The following is a 15,799-nucleotide window of genomic DNA, read 5'->3' on the forward strand; positions in this document are numbered from 1 at the left end:
ACCGCGATATTCGACAAAAGACGACACATACTATCATTTTATTCTATAATAGATTTAAAAATTTTTCATTTAACATTAAAATATTCCTTTCTCTATAATAAATATAATTCTCATTCTCCTCTATCGACTTAAAAAAGATTGACTTACTATATTGAGACAAGAGTAACTTATATAAACGTAAGTTTATATATTCTTGCGTTTAGAATAAATTTTCTCTCCATCGTACAACGCACGAAGTTGGCACCACGATATTCGACAAAAGACGATACATATTAACATTTCATTCTAGATTTCAGAATTTTTCATTTAAGATTAAAATATTTTAAATTATTTTCATATTTCCTCGCTTCCGCGGGATCCTTGACGGTCGACGCGAGAGATTAGAAGGAAGACTCGAGATCCGAAGGAAAGGAAGAAGAGACTTAACGAGATACAGACGACAATAAAGGAAAAGGGGAAGAGTAGAAGAGGAAAAAGGACGCTGACGTACGACGACGTTTAATCTTGAATATCTGCTGCCTTTTTCTCTTAACGAGTCTCCAGTCATTTACGGTTAACAAAGAGTCTAAAATAAAACGAAAATAATTGTCGAAAGCCCGGCGCTCATGTCAGATAATCGCACTCTTTGTACGAGACATCTGTCTCGAGCATTACGTGTTTCATCGCGCGTGTAGGATTATCACATCTTTTTCATTAAGTTTTTGTGTCCATCAGCAGCATTAATAAGCAGCAACTGGTTATGGATTATCAGTAGATCATCGACGTTGTTAAGACCTGCCAGTCGTCCCGAAGATAATTTATGCGCATTCTTATTAAAATGCTATCTGAATTTTTTACGCATTATTATAAATGTCCAAATATGATCTAGAGTAATCCCAGCGAGAAATGACTCGTCGATCGATGTCGAAACGATATTGAATCGACATCGATCGACAACCCACGTAGCACCATAATATTACGTAATATATCAGTAATATCACTGATATAATACATTTATATAATACATTGCATATATTACGTTAATATTACTGATATATTACATAGAAATATTACACAGTAATATTGCTACAATATATCAGATCCAAAGTAGCGCAAGATGATGTCAAATGACTTTTTAATTACGTCTCAGTACGTTTTAATACGTTATTAATATCGCATTGAAATACGAATAAAATATTATAAGGATAATTTGTAATATGACGATAATCATTTTTTAGAATGGCTACAAAAACGCACTATTAAACGATTATTGGAGAGATTATTCAGCCTGTGACTATCTTTTCTGTAGGGCTACCATACCCGGGTTTATCCTAATCTAATTTCTCCCAATATTACAGTAATATTATAGTCATATATTAAAGTATTACGTGATACATCACAGTAATATTACTATCCATACAACACAAAAGCTTGCAACATTGCATATATAATGTAATATATATGTATATATGCGATTAATTATTGCTAAAATGTTGCTGAAACCTTGCTATGCTGTATGGGTACGATTATCTCGGTAATATTTCATTACTGTGATATATCAGTTAACTACTGTGTTAAATACTGTGATATATCAGTAATATTACATTGGAAATGTAATATTACAATAAAATATATCGGAAACATTACTGTATTACATTGGAAATGTTACTGTGATATTACCGTAATATTACGTGCTATGCGGAGAATCATTTCTGACTGAGATATTTCTCTTTGAAAAATAACATTTGCTTGTGTAACAATAATATAAGCTTCGTAGAAATTATTTTCCTCTTTCACGGATTGCAGAATGATTTACGTAAATGTTACGAAATCCAATGTAACTTTCTTCCTAGAGATCTCAGACAAAATTCGCTTAGGCGAAAAGCGCGGTTTCTCGAAAAAAAACTTATCGAAAAAATTTATCGCTTAAAATGTCTATTGTCGCATTCCGGAATCTTTGTATTGCGCAAGGGACGTATGCAACGTTTGTCTTCCAAAAGTAACGAATATTTGCGGGAGAAAAATAATAGTAATGACGATGAGGGCGGAATATTCTTTTCGGGGCAGCTTAACGTCTCGCATCGCTTCGCATATTTAAAATGCAAATCCGTACGCCAATAAATCTCTGGTATACGATTCGAACGCGAGTGTGCTAGAAGAGAAGAAGAAAAAAGGAGTTTTCGTCCTCTCTCGGACATGCCTTGAAAAGTTCTGCGTTATTTGTCGGAGAGTCTTCGCCCAAAAACGTCGCTATTTCCTACGTCAGACGTTGTCGAGCGATATAATCGATTTAACGGGTCGATTTGATTGACAGTCAAGCGGAGGGTATAATACAAATGAGAAATGTTGTAACTTTAGTGCGTAGCTTGTTATGTAAGTCTTTGATTTAAATATTAATCTTGAACTTCTCAAGTCAACCGATTTCTTTATGATACGCAGCTGAAGAGATGCCTGCTGCTTTCGATATTTCTCTCAAGATCCTCCGAACGATCCGTGCACTTTCTCGTTTCTACTCGTTTTCTAGTAAAGAAGCGTCCTGTCGCCACGTGTAGTTTGCTCAAAATCTCGATTGTACGCAATTTTCGGTTTTTCAGCTTAAACACTCTTGTGGGACCAGAATGGGACCAAAATGAGCGTTTAAACAGAAAAACCGGAAATTGTGTGAACTCGAGATACGACCTTGCAAAAGAGATCAGTCGATATCAATTTCAATGAATCGATTTTGCAAGCAGAAACGATCGAGCGTGTCTGCAAGTGTTTCCCGCAAAAACGAAGAGAGACTCGCGTAGACACGAAATATGTCCACACGAACTTTTTGACCTTTCTGCAAGAGATGCGCGCACGCGTGTGCGTGCGTGCGTGCCTGCGTGTGTGCGGGTAGCGTTAAACGTTCCAACATACTGCTCGCTTACGACTGGCTGTGTCGGGCTATGGCACAGGACTATTATTGTGCCTTATACGACGTTCGACACGTACGCGTGTGCGTAAATATGCGCGCGCGCGACAAAGTAAGAGAGTGAAAGCAAAGGGAGGAGAGAAAGAGAGAGAAAGAGAGACAGAGGCCGTGCGTACGCACGCATAGACCGCGCGACGGTCTTGCTCGCGTCCTTTACGACGTGTAAATCACAAATCCGAGACGCCGGGGGATCTCTCGTCTCTTATACGACCGCGTTGTTAAAGCGTCCACGAGGATTTTACGACGGTAGCGGGGGAATCTTTCCAGGATAGGGCGAATTGAATCAAACAGGCGTGCTTCTCCGACTTTAGCGCGGTCGTTTAAGCTTCCCCCGCGCGCGCGTACGCGGTCGTTTTGCTTGGAGAACGCGAACACGCGAGCGCGAGATGGTCGCTGGACGGAACTCGCGATACGGGAAATCGTAAAATTGCGGACGAGCGAAGAGCGAGGCGTTATGGCTCTTCCACACTGAGCGCGGTGAGCGATGAGCGATATCCAATAACAGTTATATTTTTTCGAAAAAGCAAATCTCTTATTGGATATCGCTCATCGCTCATCGCGTCTAGTGTGGAAGAGCCGTTACCGTCCTTACGAAAGCCTGTCGCGGGCACTTTATTGTCGGCGCGACAAACGCGATATTGATGACGCGATATCAGATATGCTAAACGATAATCCATTCGCGGATTGTAACCGACACGAGATGTCTCGTTGATTGTCACAAGAAAAAGAGGACGTTCTAAGATAACGCGCATCGTTTTAATAGCATCATAAATAAAAATTGTTGGGAGACTTCAATGATAACTCGACCATGTCTGGCAATTTGTATGTTCCAAAAACTCACAACGTTTCGACCATGGTTTGTGGTCCTTTTCAAGTGATATTGTATCAAATGTTCAGTGTAATAAATTAAAGGAACAGAGCTTAGGTTCACGCGAGGAAGAGCATGACCGAATTATTAGACTTATCTACCAATTTCATTCACTATAAAATTATGCAACGCAAAATGTCGCAAGCAAACCCGATATACGTAATTGATTAAAAATTTCGCGATGACATCGTTTTAATAATAGAGGAAAGTCCTCTGTTATGAGATAGGATTTTAATACGAGATTTTCAATTCAAATTCAATCGCAAATCTTTTTCCGCAACGATTACACGATCTAACGATCAACTTTCCACTAAACAGATTTTACTCCGAGGACAATAAATTCGTGGTGAAACCAACAGATGATGCCTATTGATTTGGCAGAAACACCGCTATTTTGTATTAAGAGTCTATCTCGTAATAGGGAACTCTCCTCTATCATAAATAAAAATTATTATACTTATCCACCAATTCCATTCACTATAAAATTACGATATAGGCGAAAGCAATGTATGTAATTAATTAAAAAAACGTGATAGCACACGTTTTAATAGTATCATAAATAAAATTGTTAAACTTATTTATCAATTTCGCTCGCTACAAAATTATATGCGATACAGGCGGAAACGACATAAGTAATTGAATGAAAAATTTGCATTATTCAAACTTTCCGTGTCGAAAATGTGGAAGATCGCCCAGGGAAGGAGACGTCCGGCGATCCTAGTCGGAACGTTCCGTGAGGCACAAAACACTTTCGCCCGGCAAAACATATTTTTATAGACGAAGGCGCGAACGACGCGAGAAAAAGCGAGCAACGTGAGTGACCTCGGGGGCGAACGGCGCGGCCGAATGCGAGGACGGGCGCTCTCGGGAGAAAGCACGCGGGGGAAAATAAAGTAAAAGAACGGGCCCGAGACGGGACGACGGTGGCAGGATATAAGCGTGCTGCGGTAGCCACGAATCCTTTCGCGGCAAGAAGCGATTACGTCAAATCATCCCGTGCAACGATTCGCGCAGCGATTGCCCGGAGTTCGTGCACGATCGCGGCCGGCCTGAAAGTGTGAGCGGCTCGTGCGTGTGAGAAAAATCGCCGCTGTCCCCCTCCCCCCATCGTCCCCCGGTCCCAGCTCTTCAAGTCCTTCCAGGAGCCTAGAACTAATCTCGACTCGGCACCCATAAAGCTCCTTTATGGGCGGTGCGTTATTTCAAAAGCGGAATATCGCGCGCGGGCGAAATGTGAGGCGAATCGTGCAATATCTCGCTCGAAAATATTTTCTTGCCCCCTCGCTACCGCGCGCGCTATAAAGTTTCAGATAAGCCTCGGGGAGATTCTGTTTCGCGGGCAGAAAGGTTGAGTTACGGATCGCGGATGCTCGGTACCAACGCGTGCATTAATATCTATAGTTTAATCGCCCGAGATATGCGAGAATTATTCGTCACGCGGGGAAGAAATTGGCGAAGGTATTCCGCTGCGCTCGACGCTGGGACGGCGCGGCGCGGCGCGCGGGGCGATCAAATCGGCTCGTATTCAACCGAGCAAGAATCGGGGATAATTCCTGTTTTCGGAGGGCTGAGTTATTTTGTAAAATTCTCTCGTTTTATAGACACGAATAGGTCGTGAATCAGTCAGGGAGGGCGAGGACGCCGTCCGAGGGCTGCAGCGGGAGAGAAAGATTCGCTTTCGATTTTAATCTCTCCCGACGCCCCCCACCCGCCCCTCGCTTCATCTCTCTTCTTCTCTCTTCCCCAAGTCATAAGCCTCTCGCGCGTTTCCCTCTCGGGCGACTTTTTTTCCCTCTCGTCCTCTCCTTTTTCTCTGCCCTCCCGCTCGTCTCTCCTTCTCTTTTTTTCGCTCCCTCCCCTTCTGCTCCTCCCCTTCTTTTTGCCCCGTGTCTTCCGAATGCTATTACGTGCGGTTGCTACCGCGGAGAACACAACTACCGATCAGCTCTGCACAGAAGACGTGGAACGGGAGGAACTTACAATTAGGCAATTTAAATCAACCGTTCCGATCCCTACGGTGACGCCAATTACCATATTTCATATTACCTACGGATGAAGGAATAAAGGGGGCTACACGGGCCACGCTGCGCTGGATTATGAAATAAATCTTGGCTCGCGGTGCGCGGCAAACGTATCTTCCGTTACGGGAATAATAAATTTGCCATTGTTATTATCTGGATTACAGAGAATTATCGCGAGGCCATTACATCAGGATATAAATATTTTATTAAAAGACGGCCTTCTCTAATTTAATTGTTGGATACATATCGGTCCTGATTCACGACTTTGTTGTTTATTAAAAAAACTTAGCGCTGCTAAACCGCTGAAATATACAACCTAAACTTACAATTAATTCTAATCCCTATTTCATGACTCACGCGCGCGCACACGCACACGCGTGCACAAAAGAGAGACTTTAATACTGGTAAGGAAGGAGGAAGAGCGCAATTAACATTTGGTTTAGCAGCGCCAAGTTTTTTTAATAAACAATAATGTCGTGAATCAAGACCGATATGTATCCAACAATTAAATTAGAAAAGGCCATCTTTTAATGAAATGTTTATTTGTATTAAAGATGTTTGCATTATATTTAATAAACATATAATGCAAACATCTTTAACACAAATAAACATTTTATTAAAAGATGGCCTTTTCTAATTTAATTGTTGGATACATATCGGTCCTGATTCACGACATTATTGTTTATTAAAGTACAAGTATTAAAAAGTGTGGCGCAGAGAAATGTGCGTTGCTTAGTGAACAAATGAACGAAAAGATCCGAGTTTAAATCCACGAACACCACTGTTTTTTTTTCGGAATTTTCCGAAGGGCAGTGGTAACCACCGAGCGTATCCTGCCACACATATCCTTTTAAGGGTACAGCCCTCCAGGTTGGAGGTTTCCTTCGGCAAGGTTAGCAGCCTACCGAGGACGAAGTAAATGCTCGAGGTACCAGTTCGTTCTGGTACAGAACTGGTACAGAACGAACTGGATAAAACAGGCTTTTAAGCCTAACGCGAGGAAGAAGAAGAAGAAGTATTAAAAATTTGTCTCATTAATATTATTGTCTCCTTCATTTCTTTCGGTAAAATCTTATGCTCGATTCTTTGGATATAACATTTTAATATAAAAAATAATAAGGTATCTAGTTTGTATAAATATCCATTTTAGTTGGCACAATTTGATGATATGTACATATATAAAAGAAAACGCCAAGTACAAGCGCCACCCAATCAAGAATTATATGAAAAACCAGCTTTATTGTTTTTTCTTGTTTAATATATCATTACTTTTGTAGAGACAATAAAATTGTATTTTTTTCTAACAAAATATATCCAAATAATTGAATTATATAATTCTTGATCGGGTGGCACTTATACTCGGCGTCTTTTTTTACCTTTTTTAAAAAAGATTGGAGAATTACCGCGAGGCGATTACATCGGGATATATGTGAAGGAGCTATTCGCGATCGAGGTTGTTACGATTGAGAATATTATTTTTATACCGGGACAATTTATCCTCCGCAACCTCGATTTATTACGTAAGACATTATCCTTCCTTAGATTCCACCACGGATTTGCGTTTGTGTACGACTGAACTTTTGTCTTCCTTCGTCTCCGCTTAAAGTCGTTAATACGAATGGCGGCGCGCGATGCGTCCGATAAATAAATCCTGGCCGGTCGGCCAAGTAAAAAATTGCTTGTCCGCTTGAGTGATTGCGATTCTTTTCCTAATGGGACTTTGATTAACGCGAGCGAATGGAGAATCGGCCGCGTGTTTGCAGGTGATGGCCCGTAGATTGGCACAGATTAGCAAATGCGCGCGTTGACAAGGCAGGCTCGGTTCTCGCTGGATAGGGACCTCGACATCCGTTGTTATCAGGTTTGTTCGCGTCGCTATACATATAGAGGAAAAGGCCCGCCCCTATTATGAGATAGGCCCCTAACACGAGATAGCGGAGTTTCTGCTAAATTGATATGCATCGTCCGTTGGTTCCATCATTTTATTGTCCTCGGAGTGAAATCTGCTTAGGGGAAAATTGATCGTCAGATCGTTGTAATCGTTGCGCAAAAAGATTTGTGATTGAATTTGGACGTTGAAAACCTGCTGTCTCATATTAGAATTATATATCATAATAGAGGACTTTCCTCTACCTACGCGGAACGGCGCCGAAACAGACGCGATAACGTCCGATGCCACGGTGACGGGATTGATCGAGGTGCCGGCTCATTTGCAAAACAACTTTGGCACTTTTTGGATATCTCCGATACTCTTGGAGATTTATTCGTCGTTCTGCTACTTCGAGCTCGTTTGCATATTTTGTAGTAAATTAAAATAACGGGTGTGTTGTACCCTTTTTCTTCCTCCCCCCCCCCTCTCTCTCTCTCTCTTTCTCGTTGAGTAAGGTAAAGAGAACGAAACGTGACGTTTTATCACGCTAACGTAGGTTCGGGTCAGTGGGAAAATATGGAGGAGCTTTGTAGGATCGTGGGAGATCCAAGTTCCGGGAAGATGCTGCAAAGTGCTTCGACCCATTGCTACGAGTTCACGCTTGCACCGAGGAAAGCAATTGCGCGCGTTATCGTACTATGTCTTGGCATACTGTACGTTACTACATCGCGCGGTAGAAACGATGCCGAGGCGCAGCATACGATGCGAAGAGCAGGACGGACGAGGATAAGACACGAGCGAGAGGAAGAGGGTAACGCAACGTGCGCGGTTTTGCCTCTTTTGCCAGTTCTTCTTTTTTTCCTCTTCCCCTCTTCTTCCCCCTCTTCGCCTCTCTCTTGCTCTTCGCTGGTCCAGGGACGTATCGATGAGCGAAGATCGTTGCCTTCGTTGTCTTGTATCGTTCTATTGTTATATCCCAATAATTTCATTGGATCCGTCGAACGCAATAAATGAAGGTAAATCATCTATTTCGAGCCACTGCATCGAACGTTCTTCTAATGCATCTTTCGAAAAAGCGAAGCGACGCACTTTGTATAAAAAAAGTCTCACTGTCAAAAGTGAAAGAACAACTGTGTAATAGATTTCACAGAATGCGAATTCTGGATTAAACTAACGAGAACGGAGAACGACGTGTTTATTTCTAGATCTTATTATTATAAGAAAGATATGGATACAAAAACTGTTTTTCTTTAAAATGAACGCTTGATTTCAACTCTAAGCAAATTTCTTATGCGATGCGAAATATTCTCTAATTACCGACGGCAACTGCCGGGGCAAGAGAAAGGAAATATAAAAGAATTGAATATGAAGAGCATCCTACGGACGCGATTGTGTTACAGAAGCTACCACAGCGGCAGTAGTAATAAGCGGAAGCGCGAATGACGGATGCAAGCTGTGATTAATACGTGTTCGCCTTTCTAGAGATAGAGAAAGACAGAAACACACACACAGAGAGAGAGAGAGAGAGAGAGAGAGAGAGAGAGAGAGAGAGAGAGAGAGAGAGAGAGGGGGGGGGAGAGTCAATTAGATTCTTTGCATATTATTTTTAATTTTACTGAAAGTTGACTTTTAACCGCTTTGATTTATTATCATTTGCACTTTCCTAGAGATAATGCAAACATTTTTATGCTAATGAGATTTCTCGCATTATCGCGCCGCAATGAAAAAAATTACATCGAGCCTTCCGGCTAAAAAAAAAAGACTGTTCTTCCGAACGGGATGTGTGTCGATTCTCGTGCAAAACTCGTCGAAACAAACACGTCGTTCCTCGGCCTCGCGGATTTAACCCAGATTCAAGTTCCGTGAAATCAATTACGCGACTGTTCTTTTACTTCCGATTGGGGGACATCTTTGTTGCGAAACGCGTCTCTCCTCTTTTTCGAAAGACGCGTTCGAACATGTTCGCCGCGGCAGCGGCACGAAGATTCATCGAGAATTCCTCGAAGCTACTCAATGACGAACGTGACGTTAGCGGAGGAAGTCTTTGTGCCACGCGAAAACCGCAAACAGAGAGCGCAACATGAGAGGCGATATCGTACGATATCGCAATGTGAAGCAATATCAATATTTGCTAGTCACGCTTAATAGTATCATAAATTGTAGAATTTACAGATATCGTCTGCTTTGGAAACTATCAGTACTTTTTTGCGTTCGATTGACAATTCGATTTTGGAATAGCTTTTGGAAAAACATCTGACTAATTTACGATTCTACGAAAATTATTATTATTCCCAGTTTCATTTTGCTGTACGATCGACTTTTGCATGCGAGCCTTCCGTCAATTTCCGCGAAGCTACGCCGTGAATACGAAACGCGGACGGTGGTACGAACGAGGTACGACAGTCTCCAGCTTACATCCCTGCGATCTCCTCCTTCCATCCATCCTCGCCTCTTCTTCGTCCGCGCCCCCATTCCCTTCTGCATCGCCCCGAAGGGCCGATCTCCTCGTCTTTTTCCCCTTCGGGCCCCTCCCGCTCGCTTTGCTCGCTTTGTACAGCGTCACGGCTACTTTTGTTGCTCCTCGCGTTGCTCTTCCTTTTTCTCTTGCTGCGTCCTCCTCCTCCTCCACCACCTCCTCCTCCTCCTCCTTCACCTCCTTCCTCCTTCACTCCGTTTGCCGCTTCTCTCTTTGTCCCTCCGGCAACGCTCGGTTCCTCTTTGCCCCGAGATTCGTTCCTCCTTTTTCTCTCTCCTCCTTCTTGCCTGCCCTTCGCTTCTCGCTCCAAGCTAGTCCAGTTGCTTCTTTTGTTTTGGTCGAGCGAACGAGAACGACGCTTACTGCACGCGCGAGTGAGAAAGAGAAACGCGCAGAGAGAATAAGAGAGAGAGAGACATTACGAGCGAAGAGAGTGCTATTGGTCCAACGGAGAGAGAGACGAGAAAAGAAGAGAACCACACTTGAGCGAAGCGTGTCTCGACACGCGAGATGCAGGATCGAATTCGACCGTCGGATCCGGATCCACGAAACTCGCGATCTCTTGGATCATTCTCGTCTTGAAGCCCTTCCCCCCGGCCTAATCTTTCCACCCTTCGTTGTTGACGCCCTTTTTCCCCTTCGCCCCTCTTTCTCTTGTACCGATTTAACGTTGACAGAAAAAATGCTACCGCGCGGCTCATACAATTCGCTTCGCCGTGAGACGCGTCTGGGTGTGCTAATTATATTTGAGAAGGTGTCCGCGACTATTGCGCCCTATATGTGCAAGAGAGAGAGAGAGAGAGTCTGCGTGACTTAACGCGCGATAATATTACTGAGACAGGTTGAAACGTGATTCGCGGCGAGGCACACGGCAGAGGAACGCACTGTAACCCGCTGGGAACGCACAAGATTATTATTTCTGGTCCATTTGGAAGCGACACACACTCGTTCTTCCGACTACTTTTGTTCTTACATGGCGGAGCTTTCTTCGTTCGCCCGAGGAACGGAGTAAGTTCCGTTTCTTCCGTCCCCGCGTATCACGCTCGACAGAGTATCGCTGGTATCGCCGGTTCGTGTGTCACGGGATTCGATATGCACGTGGGTGAGCGTTAGGCCTTTTTGACAAACAACTCATTGTAGATCGGGCCTTACTCCCTAAACACACACCGCGAGGAGATTCCCCCGAGAGAGACTCTCCCGCGAGATACGAGGGGTACGGCGGGGCGCGATGAAACCAGATTCGATGAAGCTGTAAGAGGGACTCGTAGAAACGCGAGGGCGGTGCAAAAAGGAAGAACGAGCGTCGGACGATCTTGGTGAACGGCCACTTATCGAGTATCCCGCAAACGCGTCGGCTTTCCATAGGGCGGCACAATGCGCGGGGCATACACTCGCCATTCTGTGAAGATCATTAATGTCATCGGTGCCGGCGCATAATACCGAAGCCGGACAGCCGGGTAGAAAGAAAGAGAGAGAGAGAGAGAGAGAGAGAAAGATAGAGATAAAGCAAGGGACTCGGTAACGAAGCTGTAATGAACGGTAGTCTCGTCGAATAGGAGCCTCGGCGCACGGAGCGCTCGCTGATTGTGAATAAAGGAGGAATGATCAGCGATGCCGGAGCACGCTTGGACACGCGCGCGTACGCACTTTCCGCTCTCGGGCACGCGCAGGGAACGAAGAGAGACGCGGCCGAGAAGTCGCGTATCAATGTTTATTTGTTGGAGAATGCGTGAGAAACGCGCGACGAGATCCCCGGTGAAGCTTAAATCGTTCGCAACCTTTTCCCTCTTCCCTTTAGAAACTCGAACAAATCCCTCGAGAGAGAAAGAGTGAGAGAGATAAGATCCCTCGCCGTGCGAGCGTCGATTTTCAGAACGCGGCTGCGCGTCTCTCGTTCGTCTCCCGATTTACCGTCCAGATATTATTCGATTACGCCACTTCCGAGCGTAACCACGATCGTTCTCGCACGACGACGCAGAGCTCCCCGGACACACCACCCCGTCCTGGGAATAGCAAGTATTACGCTCGGACACGTGGTAATTTACAGCCGGTGCGTACGAGACGCGGGCAGTTCGTAAACAGCAGGTTTCTTTGTCTCGCTCTCCTCTCGGCGTACAGGTACTTCTCCGCGATGCCTCCGCTCTTACGCCTTTCAATTTTTCAATTTTTACACGGTCCACGCGGGGACGCTCCTCTCTTCTCTGTCCTTGCTGCACTCAATTCCTTCCCTTGCGTCTCCTCTTGGCGTGGAGCCTATGATGATAGGCTTCTAATATGAGATAGCAGGCTTTCAACATTTAATCACCAATCTATATTCACAACGATTACACGATCTGACTATGAATTTTCCACTAAGCAGATTTTACTCCGCAATAAATTCACGATGAAACCAATAGACCTATTAATTTAGCAAAAATCCTGCTATCTCATAATAGGGAACTTTTCTCTATATGTAGTATCTGGAGATACCAAAAGAGACTTTTTCAAAAAACGTCTTTTTCTTATACACATGCTGTGTGCTATTTTGATTTTCTGTGCAATATACGATTTCTCGACACTTTTCGATTCAATTTTGACATACTTCTGGTGAAGAAAACTCGTTTCTTCATCCACGCTGTTGACTTTCTCGCGCGTCTGTACCGAGGAAAAGTGGACCGCGTAGTTCAGAAGTCATCACACGCGGTCATCGTCTCGGCACACATGCGTGCGTCACGCGTGTACGCACGCACGCACGCACACGTAGCGGTCGTTATTATTACCCCAACAGTAATCCGCCTCGAATCCCTAAAGCCCTAAACGATCGATTTGCTCCTGTTGCACTGCTCCGTTCGCGTCTCTCATTCTTCATTTCTTGTTCCACCACGAATCCCCTCGGCAAGGTGTTCGTAATGCGTCCTGCGATCTTTTTGCCACGCAATTTGCTCTAATTCTGATTTGCTCGTCTATAAGAAACCGCCTTAAATAACCCGCCTCTCCCATCTTGCGCCAACGAATATCGGTTATCTCCTGCAACCTATGAAGCGTGTTCTTCTTGTTACGATTCACGATTCATCTCACGGTCGAAACGAATCATAAGACGGTCGCGATCCTTCTTGACTCACGTATCGGCGCCGTCGTTGCAAGAGTCTTCCGCGTCAACGTTTAATTTTCGAACAGACGCGCAGGTATCCGCGCGAGTATGAACGTGATAAATATCGTAAAAAAGCGTGCTCGTAAAACTATAAACCAGATAGGAGTCTAGCGCCATTAAATCCCAATCGGATGCTGGGGACTTGAAGCGTTATCGTAATATAACAATGAATGACATATCACCCTCAGAACAGTAAAGACGCGTGCCTTATCTCACAACCGAGGAAACGGTTACACCGGTGTCGGTTTTCGGGTAAAGTATAAGCAAAGAACAATAATCAACGCCGATGGAAAATCAATTACAATTCAAGCGAGAGGAGAAAATTTCTTTTCTTCTTTTTAAGAGAATCGTGAATCTCCTCAAGCGTCCGTGTAATAAATGCACTTTCTCCGATGGGCTTTAACCGGCGACCGCAGCCGCACTCGAACCCTCTCGTTGAGCCTCGGCGATGGCTTATCAGGCCGTATCTTGTACAAACACGTTCCACCTGGTCACGGACAGTCGCGCGGCCCACGCCATTTTCTACCGGCGCTGCCCACGTTGTTTCGTAACGTTTCACAAGACCACTTTATCTCGTACGCTCCGTCTTTCATCTTACGCCTCCCTCCCTCTCCTCCTCCACCTCCTCCCCCCCCCCCCGCCCCTTTTCTCTTTCGATAGATGGGCCCGATGCTTCTGTGCGCTGGTAACCGGGAGCCGATGCCGGTGTAATTTCGGCGAGGGCAACTTTTTGCGCCACGCGTGAGAAAAAAAAAGAGGAACCGGTATGAGCCTCATTTCTGCCGTTATATTTATGCCGAGCGATTTATCTCGCTACCATAATCCACGGGCGTAACGTGCCGTCGCGTCTCTCGCGAAGCACCGAGGCTACGAGCGGCGCGCTCCTCTCCCTCTGTTTCTTTTTTGCCTTCGCGGGACGGACGTCGTCCGGGCGAATTGCGGAAACGCAGGTATCGCTCTTTAGGCAGGAAAACAGTTGCCGATTACAGTCTTTTTCGCGTACCGGCTCCAATTAAGGCTTCGAATCGAGCAGGAAGAAAGCGAGTGTATCCCCCGCTGATGCGATACCTTCCTTTTATTTCGTAGATAATGATAATGGGTGTCCGTCGGGCGGCTGATTATAGTACTCTCAGCTGATTAGCTCGCTCGATCTTTTCGATAGGTTCCCTCGTCGCGCAGGATTCATCCAACTTTCCGAGTCCACGCAAACGTGCGCCGGAGACGAGATTTCAGCTTTACGCGCGTTCGCTCTTGACCCGAGATATGTGCTCCACCGAGCCGATGGACGATAAACTCTTGAAGGCTTAGCGACTTCAGCTCGTGCACGCAGAATGCACCGAGCGATAATATAAGCGCGAAATGCCCGTCGATCCTTTACGGCGCAGCCGTCTCTCCCGTGGATCCTCTTCCATCGATTGATCCCCGAGGTAAACGCGATCGGGTTACCCGTGGAATTTCTCGCGCGGAGAACTCGGGCGGCGTCCGTAATCCGGGCTTACGGCCCGCGAGATGCCCTGGACGTGCTTTAATATGATTTAAGCCCACCGTCGTGTTGCACGGGCTACCGTGTTACGATCGTCGGGCTTTTCTCCTCTCTCGCCACGGCCTCCTCCTCCTCGCTGGACCATCCGCGCGGCAGTCCTTGAGGAGAGATCGCGGGAGCGGCAGGAAGAGGGGGAGAGAAAGAGTGAGAGAGAGAAAGAGGGGGGGGAGACAGAGCGAGCGAGAGCGAGAGAGAGAAAGAGAGATGGGGGGGGGGGAAGATACCTACACGCGTGCGTACACGCAAGAAAGTGGCGTAAAATACGCAGGCGAGGCACGAGTTTTTGCCGGCACTGGCCGACCGATCGCCTTTGAATTTTAAGCGTTACCCGTTCCGCGAGAGCACGACGACGAGAACACCGTTGAGGCCCCGGCGTTGCGAGAGAGCCGGTCGACGATTGAATATCAATGTCTTCTCGTTCGCATCGACGCGAAAATATAACATTTTATGCCGCGAGCTTATTAGCGACGATTAAGCCATAAGATAAGGTGTTATTAACATATTAATTTATGTATTCGCTCGGAGATTCTTGGGCGATACCAGCCCTTCGAACGCGCATATTTGCGTCTGACAATTACTATCGGCATTGACCACGGATACGCGTTTCACGATTGCCCTCATTTTCTTTTTACGCATAAAAGGAAAAGAGACACTCTCCATCCTCGGCGTCGCCGCGAGCCGTTTCCCGTGTCGTCCGTAGCTCAGCCTCGGACTCAAAGGGTTGACATTACGTAAGTATCGCGAGAGGTCAAATTACGGAGCACGCCACGGAGGACGTTTAGCGGCGGTGCGTCGGTCCACGTTCGGGAACCTTGTCCGAGGGAAGTGAAAAATACGAGTCGTGTGTCGTGCACGTCTGGTCCGAGTCGACGAGACGAGAGAGGATCCGCGAAGTCGCGGGGACAGTCGGCATTGTGCACCTCGTTTCTGGTCCACCGCTCGTTGCGCATCCCGCC

This window comes from Vollenhovia emeryi, unplaced genomic scaffold (assembly GCF_000949405.1).
Source record: "Vollenhovia emeryi isolate VEMERY1.0 unplaced genomic scaffold, V.emery_V1.0 DF939193.1, whole genome shotgun sequence".
NCBI lineage: Eukaryota > Metazoa > Arthropoda > Insecta > Hymenoptera > Formicidae > Vollenhovia > Vollenhovia emeryi.